The sequence below is a fragment of the Xyrauchen texanus genome, chromosome 8 (assembly GCF_025860055.1).
Source record: "Xyrauchen texanus isolate HMW12.3.18 chromosome 8, RBS_HiC_50CHRs, whole genome shotgun sequence".
Lineage (NCBI taxonomy): Eukaryota > Metazoa > Chordata > Actinopteri > Cypriniformes > Catostomidae > Xyrauchen > Xyrauchen texanus.
The window spans coordinates 35,681,860-35,695,652 of NC_068283.1; the positions used below are offsets into that span (position 1 = coordinate 35,681,860).

The window sequence follows — 13,793 nt, forward strand, 5'->3', positions numbered from 1 at the left end:
GTATTCTATTTGGCAACAGTGTCGCGCGTGCAGTTTGGCTCAGACAAGCGCAGAGGCGCATGGCAGGTTTGGTGCCTCCATGCATTTAGTCTAGAATTGTTATTTTAAGAGCATGCAAACATCAAGTCCCGTTTTCAGTTCTCCTGGTTTAAGAGCTAATATTCTGAAATTGATTGACCCTTTAAGCCCTGGTTTGTTATTATGTGAGAATATATAGATCTCATTAGCATTTGAGGTTTGAGATGGGAAATTCTCATTATGTGCAACCCATCATTGCATTCATGCAGTTATTTTATATGCATTCACATTGCATTCATGCATAACCTACAGTGTGCGGGAAAGCTGCATAATAGCACCATTCGCTCTGCATCAGCGCTGGCTGAGGTGCAGTGTGACAATTCAAAACAAGTCTGTGCATTTATAGTCCATGTAGTGTCTTGGCATTGCCATCTTTGTGTCACTTTTTGGCGTATATGCAGCAGTGCCAGCTGATCACCTGTTTTACAACCACACTAATGTTAAGAAACCTATGGGAGGTTTGTTTTGAATTCAAGTTCATAAACACATAAGCAGCCCATAAACACACCCTGATTGGTTGGTTGCAGTTGTTAATGTAATATCTCTGTTTTAATAAAAGCATGTTGATATAATTCTCTCCTATGAGTGCCTTGGATGTTTGCTTCATAGACGGCACTACACTCTCCAAGGAAGCAACTTGTTGTTACTATAATGTTTTTATTAATCATTGGCCCAATCCACATTGATGCATAATCCAATAATCCCTACATTTTGGAAAACAGGTGTCAGGTCAGGGTCATAAGTATGTTCTCAGTAGTTATTAGTATGCTTAATGTTAATTTTTACATGGTTGGCTCTCCATAATAGCAGGCGTGGAGAAGTGATTAGGGATTTCACTGTGCAGTCTGGGTTTTGGGGGCTTGAGACGTTTCACAAAAAATAATCTCTCAGCTGTGTCAGCACACCAGCAACCGGATGAGAAACAGGCCTATCCTCCCCAGTCTGGGGGGCAGCAGCTGAGAAAATCACCCAATTGTGATTAAACGCTGCAAATTGATTCACAGGCTGGCCAGGAGAACGCGTGTGTGAGAGCTGGATGAATATGCCCAGGGGTGCTTAACTAAACACCAGTGAATTAGGGGACTTCTGCTCCCTTCTTCTGCGGTTTTGTATTTGACATGCTTCTCTTAAAAAAAGCAGAAATCGAGGTTATAGTAAGGCACTTACAATGAAAGTGAATGTGGCCAAATATGTGGTTTTAAGGCAGAAATACAGTATGAAGCTTATAATTTTATAAAAACACTTCCATTTTTCTGTTAAAAATGATTTATTATTTGAGCTGTTGTTTAAATCGTCATTTTTATGGTCTGTTTAGGGTTTACGATGTTACGTTGTCTTCAAAACTAGTGCTGAAACTAACGATTATTTTTATAATCGACTAATCTAATGATTATTAGAACGATTATTCGACTATTCGGGCGATTATTGCAACGATTAATCATTAGTTCTTAACCGATTATTCAGCTTGTTCCCTAACTTAAAAGGTTGTATTAAACGTGCTTACTAACAATAAAGAGGACAAAATCATTTAAAAAAAATACCTCTAAATGACACTGCAAAAAATCCTTTTGTTATCAAGTGTTTTCACTTGTTTTTCACTTGTTCTGGCAGTGCAGTAAAGAAAAAATAAACTACCATTCAACATAAATGCTCTAAAAGCAAGTCTAAATATCGTATATTTTGCTTCTCAACTAAATGACCAAATGATACACACCGTGTGTGTATGTGCTGCTCTCCCGCATTATCATTAGCGTTTCAAAAGATCTCATGTTGTGTTCAATGAAATCAGACGACTATTCTACAACTACATTTTTTTTTTAGACAATTTTTTTATTGTTGACGTTGTCGATAATGTCGGCTAATCGTTTCAGCCATAATCACAACAAAGTTGAAATATTGGAAATAACTTTCCACAGAAAAGGATAGTAAGCGATTTAATCACACTAAATTAAAGTTAACATGCATATTGTTTATGTCATATGGCTATAATTATAATTTTTTAATTTTTTTTTATAATTTTCATGACATGTCTTTTTTTATATTTTAATAATTCCTTGAGTTTAATTTATAATAACGAAAACATCCATAAATTTGTAAAGCATAATCATTTTCCACCCTCATTCTGACCGTCTGTCAGAAATGCTCTGTTTTGCTGCTTCTTTTCCTTTAAGACTTGATAGTTAACTCCTATTGTTATGATTGGCTCTTGACTGATTGGCTCTATCTCATTGCCATCTCACTGCTCACCACTACTGGGTGGGGCTACAGAAATGATAATGTAAAGTAGGCGTTGATGTGTTATTGTAGCAGTGGCCAGATTAATTGTCTATCACAGTGTGACATCACAATGTGGAGGAAGTAGAGAACGAGTCATTTTGGCAGCTTGGGTTCAACAAATGCTCTTTGCAGTGAGGAGGAAGTTTTGAGTTCTGAAACTTACAGCATGTTTTTATAGTACAATGACCTCTTATATGTCAAAAGATCAAGGAAAATTTGATTCCTCATGTCATGACCCCTTTAAAATAGGGAGGTTTTTTTAACATTTGTCGCTTGAGCTTAACTTGTATTGAATCCGGAATATTCCTTGTAAGATTGAGAATTTCTTTTGCATTATAGAATGTGTTCCTGTTTACATTGAATATTGTTCAGTTTAGGGTAAGATAACCATTAATAGAGCATCCAGCCTCATTCTAATGGTTATTCGAGCATCGGACTGGAGGGCTTGTCACCAAGGCAACAAATCACCACAAGGCCAAGCATGCCAGGTGTTGCTTTTTAACATTTTGTCCCTTTTGAAGCTTGCGCACCCCTATGGGGACCTTTTATGTGGTCCGTTTTGTTCCTTTTAGATGCACTTGACCAGGCATACATTGTCGTTCTCTGCTTGCCATATGAGAGGCTGCTAGTTGGATGCATGCTGGATTATAGGCCCTCAGAGTTTAAATTTATGTTAGATATAACCTGTTACCTGATTTGGCTAATATTTATCACGATATCTGTAGATTTTTATTTTTTTTTTAATTAGTAAAGGCAGAGTCTGTAACGAGGAGGAGGGCTCTGTGAAACAGAAGGTGGAGTCTGAAGAGGAGGCAGAGTTTTATCCCTTGATTCTTGTTCTTCAGACTGGGGTCACATTAATTATGCGAGAAGCAGCAGATGTAGAGCAGCTTAGTGTGGCATGCAGCTGTGGAGACCCACAGTGATTTAAACACATTGAAATGTCTTGCCTCATCTACTGCCGCAATCCATAGTCGTGTCATGATGATGGCGTGTTCATTTTTGCTCTTTGTTCCAAGTTTCTTTGTCCTTAAATGTTTTCCTCCTCTCACATTCTCTCATTAAAGTAGCCTCCTAGATTTTAGGGTCTTAATCACCAAAATTATCTCTCAATGCTTGAAAGCTTTAGTCATCACCTTTATCAGGATCCTCAATGATGTCTATCTTAGCCAGCCAGAAAAATGCTGAAAATAGACATGTCTAAAACAGACGCTTCTTTTCCAGGGGCTTGTGTTCTTGGTCTAAAGCTAAACCAGACCCTCTGAAATTAGATGGACCCCTTAAGAGTTAAGAGTCCCCCATAAGAACAAACATTTTGGGGAGTCTCATTCCATTTCATTGAATAAAATAAATCAAAACCCAAATCTGTGTATTTATTGCCCTGGGGTGACTCCCTAAGAGCTCTGACAAAATGTAAACACTGGTTGACATGGATACTTCAGATTTGACGTAAACGCTTAGCATCTGCATACAGTCCAATGCTCACCTTTCAAAGTAGGCCTGCACGATATGGAGGAAAAATGCTATACGCGATCAATTGTTGGATTATGCGATATTCGATTATATTATATATTAGCTTTATAGCAGATATTAAAATTTATATTTGAATATCTGTATTTTATTTTTAAAAAGCATATGAATATAAAGTTAATTTCACTATTATGGGATATCCAAAAATAGTCTGTTATGAAATAAAAAGAATGTATACTGTAATTCATGTTCGTATTTATTTCATAATTAGTTCATTCTATTAGGGACTTTTGTTTTGAAAATTGTTGTCCAGAAGTGCTTGCCATAGATATTCGTGTTGGTCTAACGTTCCTGTTCTCAGTCGACGCTGCGGCTGCACTGAGAGGAATGATTTCACTGGACAATCCATTCATTCAATCCCATCCTTTGAGATATATATAAAGCAGCCATTAAACAAGCCAAGTTTGAGTTTCAAGCTGGCGTTTGGTCTCATTATTATCTGCACAAATGTTGTTTTGATACTCTTTAATGCTGTCTGTGACAGATTGAGGTTGAACCGGAGCGGGGCACATTGTGCGCGCTCTCTCTTATGGCACAAAAAAGAAACATGAATGGACATCAGAGAGTATATTGAAAGATAGAGTACGATTACTGATATCAAATATGTGTTCTCTCAGTTCAAATTCACGCTGCATGTACACACCAAGTGACAATCGTGCACCCGGTCTGTTCTGCTATCTGCATCACCATAAATAGCCCTTGCGAAATGCATATCACGATATGTACATTTTCAAAATCGATATATCGTGCAGCCCTATTTCAATGTATACTTATATTGACTTTGCGTGCATTCAACGGCGGTTTGGTGCATGTGTGCTACAACTGCTATGAGATAATGGACTATTTCTCTTCAGGGGTTTAGGCCAATAAAGAGGTCTTTATAGTCCTTCAGACTATACAAATGTAGGCAACTCCTGACCTCCTCACAGACGTGATTTTGTCGTGCACATCCACTGTTGTTGTTTCTACCTTTTGTGTTCTGTTGTTTAGCTGTGATTACATAATCTTCTAGCACTTCTTTCTGACAGCAATGGCTCCATTGTGAGTGTTGCCATGTTGTGGGCCTACTTATTAGTGCAAATAATAAAAAAATCGGGCCGCACACATTCAGTGCTCAAGCACTCTGCTGATTACTAAATTTGCATCCTTTACGAATGCCTAGATTTCGTGTCTGACCGAAGTATACTTTGGGTTTTACTCCTAGTCCATTTTATTGTTTTTTTTTCTTTGTAAAGATATGTTGTGGTTTGGAGATCAGAACGTCGATCAGAACATGGGGGCAACTACCCTGAAATGCAGGTGGGTTCTGTCTTATCACCCCAATCCTCAAGGATCTACATTAGTTGCCCAGTAGACTAAGCAGAGGTGTCTAAAGTCTTAAATGTCCTGACTCTTATTTTCTTATCCCTCTTATACATTCCTTTGGGAAAAATGTAATTGTCAGTGGCACTCAGCTCTCTCTAATATCAGTGCGGAATGATAGTACTGCAAAGTGACTAAGGAAGTCTGGACCATCAAACACGTAAAAAAAAACCATCAGGGTCGACGTGCTGAATCTGTTTGTGTTGGCACACTGTCATGCCATTGTCTTCTGTCAGTTTGTCCCAGCATTCGGACCAGTGTTGGTAGTTTGTTCCATGGAGACCAGACACAAGGGAGTTTTCATTAAGAAAACAGCTAGATATATTTGTTCCCATATCATACCCAGGGCACTTCCTGTATCCTCCCTGGAGCAAGATCCTTTCACTGTGTGTTGAGAGTAAAAGTTTGTCCATCTCAAATACAGATGCTCTTTACAGAAATGCTGGTGTTGTTAAAGAGTACTCATTTTACCATGTAAAATTATGCAATTAAAACATAAACATATAGCAAAAAGGAATATATGAAATGTAGTATTTTGAATACATGTATTAGTTCGTTTTTAAAAAGCTAAAATGTTACCAAAATGCAGGAAAATGAACTAAAATATAATTAGTAAAATTAATACCTAGTTAGAAGGTCCCCTGTGTAATTGAAAGCATTAGCTGGAAAATAATGTCTTGCATATGTAAGTAAAAGGGACATTATAACTTAAATATACCAATATGAATTGAATCATTGACTAATATAGCCATGCGCATCTGAATCGAATGAGAGCTTGTAAATGGGAATCCAATTGAATCAAGAAATCTGTATCAATACCTAGTTTTAATGTGTGTGCTTAACCAAACTTTCAACCAACAATGCACTTTTGTTTATTTCCCTTGTTCACAAGGAAACAAGTGTGATTTCAAGCACCTTTAACTGAAGCCACATCATTTGCCTGGTGTATTTGCCTAACGAGGCAGGTTTGTAGACTTGTAAATTCAACAGCCTGCCTGTCTTTTCCTATTTGCTAAGGCACAGCACCGTGCAGTTCCCACACTTTCCCCTTGTCATATGAAACAACCCTACCATTGTTTTTTCTTAACTCTTCTAAAGTGTGCACTTTACATTCTTTTAGGAGTCTTATTGGCCTTGTTTCCACCACAACCAGTTGGTCTCTTTAAATCCAGTTAATCTGGATGATGTCCTACTACAGCTACCAGTCAGTTACAAAAGTGTTTGTTTACTTTGCTTGTGTTAGCTGTTTACCTTGAGAGTGGATGTACTCCTAATGCAAACACCTCCCTTGAGACTTGAAATATCTTAACTCTAGCCCGAACACTGGACAACTCTCTTTTTATACCAGGGTACATCCACAGAAAAAATCCATCATCTATTATACTTTGCAAGTTGTCACATCCATTGTTGACTTTATTGTTGATTATAATGGGAGTAATTAGATTTGAAGCATCAAGACTTGCTGCTCATGCCTTGTGCAAACACAATGCAGCATTGGCTTATTAAATTCTTATTAATATAGAATTGAATTGATGTGAAGTCAGAGGGGTTTACAATGGCTTTAAAAATGGCTAATTTGTTCATCAGTTGTAAATGATTTCATTCACTGGATTACCAAACAAATAGGTGAGATTATGTCATATGCAAAACATTTTTGGGTTGAATTCCTATGTTTTGATTCATAACATTTCCTTGACATAAAATTAACGGAGAGATTTAAACTAGGGATGCACAGAAATTGTTTGGCAGATACCGATTTTAACAAAAAAGACTATTGGCTGATTCCGATACAGATATTTTGGCACTTACCTTATTTTGTCATCATATCGCTGTTTTGCTCAGGTACAATAAACAATAAATAATTTCCATTGAACATGGTTTTGATATGTTGAACACATGACAGGCCAACATTTTAAAGAGAGCCATAATGAAAGATAAATAAAGATAAAAATACAGTACACACATGTAAAACATTTCTGCAATTCTGTCTTTGCGGTTTAAAACAACAGAATTTACATTTTACATGTGTATACTCTCTAGAACATCACAAATCCGTATTATGCATAGGGCAATTCCCCGGAAATGTCAACAACATCATGGTAAAAATAAAAAGTTTTAACCAAAGGAACAAAATGTCCTTATATGTTGTAGGGCTGGGAATTGCCACAGACCTCCTGATTCGATGTTACAACGATATTTCCTAGCCGATTCAATATGTAATGCAATTCTGTACATATTGCAATTTATTGTTTTGATATAAAATCTTCTTAAAAGATAAAAAAAACTTTGTTAGCTCCCATTTTCTTAGAATGAAACATATAGAAGAACAGTTGTGTCTGTAATGACAATTGTTTTCACTCTGTAATATATAATTTGCAGGTAAAAGGTAGGGATGTGAAAAACTATCAATTTAAAACTTCCAATCCACCTGTCAGTGCGTTGTCTAAGCTAGGCGACTAGTTAGTGCAAAGGAACCCATGTATAAGGCTGTATTGTCCATTTTGTATTAGACAAATATACAAAATATAATTTTAACTTATCAAACACATTTTTTTATTTTAGAATGTAAAATATAACATATGACCATAGGCTATTACTATTATCGTAATGATAATTTTGCAACATACAAATGGAGGCTAAAGTTTAAACTTGTTCAAGAACCATTTCTAAGGCTGTACTGAATTATGACTCATATTACAATTCACCTGCAGTCCCAATGTGGTCACATGTAATTTGCATATGCAAATCCTGAGATTGTTTGAGATCATATGCTTCGTTCTCATAGACAACTCGATTCTGCAAACTGCCCCAGATGACTGACAGAGACATGTTTTTTTGAGAATTCACCATTTGTGCATGCTCTGCTTTCCTTGAGACACGGTAGTGCTGCGAGTGTTGGCGCCATAGCACAAATTAACTTCTGAACAAAAAAGCAAATCATACATGCGCATCCGCGGCATTTCTTTTGTCTGTTCTTCAAAATATACATCTTTGTGTCTAGCGGCATTTCTTGTCAATAGAGGCAGGTAAATGTGCAAAATTAACCAGCACTGCGCATGAATACCCTGGCTGTTAGGTTATAAATACTGTAGGGATGCAAAAACATGTAGTTTACAGCATCCAGCAGATTGATAAGATAAGAAGGGTGCCACTTGCTTACACTGCACTGACTGAAGTGATAACTGAAGCGCTGATTGCAGCCTATTTTTAAAAGCAACATTTCAAGCTTTAGTAATTGTGCAGGACCATACTGTGATTTTAATCTTAACCCAGTTAATCTTGCAAAAGTGAAGTTTGCTGGTTTCAAAGCGTTTTGGATGGTTTTACCTCATCATGTATTCAAAACTGTTACATCTGTAATTACTTTTTTCCTCAATGTGAGAATGAGAATGATTCGAAATTAAATATGTTCTTAGGAGTGCCAACCCTTCTACACTCTGTTGCTATAATTATTTCTGGATTGTGCATTTGAATTCACAGAAAGGGAATAAATGATCCACCGGTATTTCATATGGGTGTTTTCTTGCTTAAAACCAATTTGCTGATGATCAATAATTGGCCAATAAATAGAGGTGGCAGATCCATCGGTGCATCCCTAATTCAAACCTATTTCTCCCACATGAGCACCACAACTCAATATGTCTAGAGGACTTCTGCTGTCGGTTAGGTCATGGCTCCGACTACAGTATAGTGTCTGAAGTCCTTTTCCCACAACTAAACATTTGATCAAGTAGACATGATGTACATCTCTAAGTATGTATCATTTAGCATCTGTTGCAGGAAACATGCTTCATCCAATAGTGATTGAGGCAGTGTTGTGCCCCTGTGAAGACCGGGACCGCTATACTGTCACCTCCTATGGGGGACATGACCAGAACCTCTGTTTCGATATGATGGCACACTGACTCCATTTTTTTCTAGTTGTCTTGCACGCACCATCTCCTACTTGGCACACTGTTTTGTTGAATGCGCCCCTGCGAGCTTCTTGCTTGTTATGCCAGTGGCAAGAAGCTGCAATAACTGCAGGTTAACTGCAGGATCCGTCTCTGATCTGACAGTCTAGCTCTGGTTGAAACCAAACACCTAAAGATGCTTTGTGCAGTGTAAAGTCTATTATATCTGGGATTTGGAGTCCCAGTGGTTTTTTTTTGTTTTTTGGCTTGGAATAAGAGGATGGGCTTGTCTACTTACTGTAGATTTCATATTAGGGCTGGGTGATATAGCTAAAGAGAAATATTTTGATGCAAAAATATAACAATAAATTGTATTAAACAAAAAAATATTTTAAATAGGCCTATATTTTGTGAAGATTCAATTCATTGCCCAGCTCTACTTCATAAGGAATTCATCAACTTGCATACTAAACATAGGACTGCTTAAAAAACAACAATAATTAAATTTTGTACCAAAATAATTTTTCTCTGCATAGTAACAGGCCATACATTACGTATGTGCTTATCATTTAAAATATCTGTTAGCCTAAAATCACACCTGCATTCTATCTCACATTTACTGATTCTGCTGATGTTGTGCGTCTATTTTTGCTGACTTGCATGATTCAGGCTGTTGCTCAAACAAAGGCTGACGTCTAACTAATGATGTAAAAAAAATTGCTGCTTGTTTAGTGTTCTTTTGTTCCACCATCAGTCATTGAAACCAGACGTTAACCAAGAAGACCAGAATGGAGAAGTGGAGGGTTTTCAAACGTGTATGCTGTATAACTATACTGTTCTGTTGTGTCAGACAGTTGGAGTCATTGTTGTGGCAGATGTCTGTCCAGTCACCTTTGACCTTTGTTCTTGAGAGCACAGTAAATGCTCTGTTTACGAATGCAAGAGATGGGCAGTTAAATTGCAGTGTCTGTTTTACATTTGCAAGTTGAAAGTTTAGTTTTTTGCTACTTTGGCTACTGGGTTAAACCTTTTTGCCTCTCTTAATCTGAAAATGTAAGAAAACCGATTGTGTGGAGGGTGTGTTCATTTAATCTGCAGCTCATCAATTCTAGTCCCCCCCACCCACCCTATTCATTAGTGCTAATAAACCATTACAAACACAGTCCAGCTGGTGAGAGAAGTGAATGAGAGAGGTGTGTGTGTGTGTGTGTGTGTGTGTGTGTGTGTGTGTGAACACTTGTAGAATGTTAAAGTCAACATGAGTAGCGTTCGCAATAGGGAAGGAAATCAGCAGGGACGTGGTAATGGGATATTATAACAATAATATTATGATTCTGTATGCTTAGTAGTTATTCCAAATTGTGATATATTGCTATCTTTTACTCTTCATTTTCATTTGCTTTGGACTTCAGTACTTTGAGTTTGTATTTTGGATGTTGAAAATAACATTTGTTGACCTAAAGTTCCTTTTCCCCAAAAATAGTAATAAAATATTGGATACAGCATCTTAAAGTAAAATGTTGCAATACTTATTACATTGACACGATGCATCGCAATCTTCATTCATCAGCAATCCCGATATCGATCAGCTCTGATGCCACCGCCTCTCTCTGAAAGTTTACTCCTTGTAGTCTGGCTCAATGCCCCACCCACAGCAGTATCGGATTGGTTATATGTCACAAGTAAATGGCCAATGAACACTACTCCATATTTGTGGGGGAGAGGTGGGAAAGAGGAAAGCAGTGAGAGAAAGATGCATCACTGAGAGGTCAAAGGTAAGAATGTGGGTCCGGACTCCGGATTTGTTCCATCCTGACTGTGAGATATCATGACAACAGCCATTTCTACACTTTAGGATAGCAGTGTGACAAAACAACAGAGATGTGTACACCGCAAGTGTTCTGGAGTGTAGATAGCACTTAACTTTTAGCACTGTATCTTTGAATATTATTCTCTAACACTGAACATGCTTCATTAATGTCCTTTCATGCTCCACACGTGTTGCCTCTCTCCCCCGGCCCATGACATGAGTCACTGTATAGTAGAGCAGGAGATGCTGTTGTTTCAACGAGAGTAGACCATAATGGAGAAATGCAGTGAGCAGCAATATAGAGATGGGCGTCTGAGATAAAGACTGATTTAACAGTAGTACTCGCCCGTATGAATTGGTGTTTTTAGGTGTTTTTTGTTTTTTGCACCAGTCTGAGTAAACCTTAGCGACTCCTGACCCGGATCTGCATGATTGTATGCATTGCACTGTTGCCACATGATTGCCTGATTAGATAATCGCAGGAATAAATAGATGTACAGGTGTTCCTAATAAAGTGCTCAGTGAGTTCTTGCACAAACAAACAAATTATAGTGTAATTAATACAAAGCAGCTCAACATAGACAACAGAGCAACAGATCTACAGTGCATAGTTGAGAAGAGAGTTTTTTATATATAAAAAAAACACACACACACACACAGTATCTCACAAAAGTTAGTAAACCCCTCACATTTTTGATATCTTTTCATGTGACAACACTGAAGAAATGACACTTTGCTACAATGTGAAGTGGTGAGTGTACAGCTTGTATAACAATGTAAATTTGCTGTTCCCTCAAAATATATATATATATATACACAGTATATATTATATAACAGCATATTTATTGATGGAATACATGGAGTTAAAAAGCAAAAATCTGACCAGAATGATGAAAAGCTAAAATTAAATGTGTAAAAGTAATATTTTTGACTAAGACTAGCTAAAGCTAATTTCTTTTTATAAGCAAAATGGATATCTGAAATATACTCAAGTGAATCAAAACTGAATCAATCGAATCAAGTGCTCATGAATCGGAGTTGAATCAGGAAATACCATGCCTAATTCACTAAATTTGCAATCCATTTTACTTCCAATATGTGACACATTTTTGAGTTAAACAGCATATTCAAGAAAAAATAGGATGGGATTTAATGAATGTACAATGAAGAATCGAGATCCTTTTAGGTGGTAGGAAAAATTATATTCTATTCCACACAACAACAGAAGTGGGTTCTTTATTAAAGAGCCAAGAGTGTTAGAATCTCTCTCTTGCCGTAATACATCTGTTTCCTCTGTAGATAATCTTAGGCGTACATGATCCTCATATGGACAGCTGTTTCACTGTGTGAGTAGCGGGAATAGATGGATTTATGACTTTCATGTAGAATTCCCCATTGGGAAATGCCCAGATGAGGCATTACATACCATTGCTATGTGTAAAACAATGCTAGCTTCGCTAAACAGAGTTGTCACTATTTTCGCTAAGACAGCTGTGTTGGATAACTCTGGCTTTGCAAGACTATTTTAGCCTCAGTGCTACAGTATGCATTATCGTCACTTTGAAGCTGTGCTAGAAATGTTAGCGGCCTGCAGTATTGATGTTTATGTGACTCTGCCATAATGCTAAATTGCACCATTTGGGGTTAAAAACACACTGTTAGAAAAATTGTGCTACAAACGTTCCATGCTTGAGCACTCTGCTGATGATGAGATTTGCATCACACGTCGTGTATGCGGACGTTCCGTGTTCACGTCTGACCGAAGTATACTTTTGTCTTAACTCTAAGCTCAACCCTAAATCAGAGTGAACTGATTGTTTGATAAGATTATTTATCTAGGCTCTATCTCTAGCCCAGAAGTCATAGGGCAATAATTGGTTAAAAAAATGGTTTTAAATCCAACAAATGATGTTGATTCAAGAAAATGTCCAACTTGTATAATCATGTCATGCCATTAGCTACCTAATCCAGGATGTATGTGGACCATTACATTGCATGAGAAACCAGGGACATGCTAGGTGAATCTGACTCCTACAGATAGTGGAAGCTCTGAAAGTGGTCACTTCAGTCAAACTGAGTGTCTTCTGTGATGTCTGCCTCATGGTACTCTAACAAGGAGCATTTATTATCTTTTTCTCAAGTGTTTATCATCTATATTTGTGCCTCTACCCCACCAAACTTTGTTGACATCATTTGTTTATGGATGCATTTGGTTCCAATTTTAAAGATTCTAACTATATTATTTATTTGTGGCCATAAGCAGGCCTGACTCTGCAGAGGGCCAGGATGAGATGATCCAATCAAGAGCCCCACCCCTTTTACAGGAGGTACAGTACTGTGCTGGTGTAATTGTGTCAAATGGTAGTACCATGGTACTTTGGTGGGTGTTTCTTCCACTTCGAACACTTGATTGTCTTGCCAGGTATTTCAAAGTATACCTCATCTAAGCGTGGTACCACATCTAAAAACAGTGTAGCAGCATGGTACATTTAGGTACTATCTTTTGTTAATGGCAACTATACAGCCCTTACATCTTCGAGCTGGAGGTGGACCTGGCTGTAAAGATTTCGTAATATTCAGTCAAGCTAGGACTTGCGCAGCAGCCATAAAAGACTGCTCATAGAATATGAGTAGGCGTGCCCTCCACTTAATTTCTTGCTTCAGCTGATGCCCGCCTCATTACTGTGATTCTCCCGCAGTGCTGGAGCAACATGTGCTGTTTATTATGCTGCTGAATGAAGAACCAGCCCCCCCATGTCCTCATTCTGTCTCCTTTAGTGGGAGAGCGACCAATCAGCCTCTCTGTTCAACATCCACAAGCCTTGTGAAGATTAGCTTGAGCA

General features: G+C 37.7%; 1 protein-coding gene across 1 annotated transcript in view; it reads left to right on the forward strand.

Annotated features, from left to right (window-relative positions):
• The window catches only part of LOC127647151 (protein TANC2-like), a 208,890-nt gene that overhangs the window by 533 nt on the left and 194,564 nt on the right, over positions 1-13,793 (forward strand).